The sequence below is a fragment of the Octodon degus genome, unplaced genomic scaffold (genome assembly GCF_000260255.1).
Source record: "Octodon degus isolate 3935 unplaced genomic scaffold, OctDeg1.0 scaffold00359, whole genome shotgun sequence".
NCBI classification, from domain to species: domain Eukaryota; kingdom Metazoa; phylum Chordata; class Mammalia; order Rodentia; family Octodontidae; genus Octodon; species Octodon degus.
In genome coordinates, this window is record NW_004524935.1 from 710,950 (window position 1) to 712,260 (window position 1,311).

Below are 1,311 nucleotides of genomic sequence, written 5' to 3' on the forward strand. Positions count from 1 at the left end.
GTGACTTCAAAATATTGTCACCAATGCTTATGTTGGTGGTATTCTCATATTTTTCTGGCAATGACTATATCACTGTATGACATATTCAACTTCAACCATCTCATTGGAAAACATCCCCCATTCCAATGCCTTCAAATGTGACATCTGAAGTTCACTTTCTTTTTTCACATTGGCATGATGAGTATACACTGGTAGAAAAAACGAATAATGTCTTTGTGACACTTTACAAATCTTTCACATGATACTTGGTCTGAAGATTCAGTCATTGGCACACTTCTGTTCATTTCATCTTTTCCCATAGTTTAAAAAAATCATCCCTGTGGAGATGAAATTTGGGAGTTGATTGCAGTCTCACACCATGTTTGGTGCAAGACCCACACAATTGGTCTCATAGATTCCAATCAAATGCATCATACCCCTCATACTAATCCACCCTCTGTATCCTAGTCACAGTTCTTTCCAAATACACACTCTACACTCTGTTGCTAGAAGATGATGAAAATATGAAGAACTTGAGACCAGTAGGCATCATGAGAAAGACAGAGTCGATACAAATGATTTAAAAAGTATATGGGCAGAAGTAATTGCAGAAAGCTTCCTAAATATGGGGAAACAATCTGCCATTCAGGTAACCAAAGCATATAGAACACCAAATAACATCAACCAAATTAAAAACACACCCACACATATAATAGTCAAGATGCCAGAGATTTGGCAGAAGAATAATATAATAAAAGCAGGTAGAGAAAATAAACATATCACATTTAAAGGAAAACATCAGAACAATGGCAGATTTCTCTTCACAAACCATGAAGTCAAGAAAAGCATGGAGCAGAACACTTCAAATCCTCTGATAACAGATTCCAGCCCAGACTACTATACCCCACAAAACTCTCTTTAAAGTTTGATGAAGAAGAGAAATATTTCCATGACAAAAGAACAAATGAAGAATTTCATGATGACAAAGCCAATCATACAGCTACTAAAAGATATTCTACAGAGGGTCCAAAATGACAAGAACTACAGGAAGGAAAATTGAAAGAACCAACCAAATAGGGCAAACAATTAAACACAAGACTAAAAGAAGTAAGCAACAGCAGATAAAGAGGATGTTAATTATAAAACAATACATCTCAATTATAACCATCAATGTAATTGAATTAAATTCACCAATTAAGAGAAACAGATTGGCACAGTGGATTAGGAAACAAAATCCAACAATATGCTATATACAAGAAACACACTTAACTCAAAAAAAAAAAAATTCGTAGGCTGAAAGTCAAACAGTGGAAAACAATATGGCATGCCATA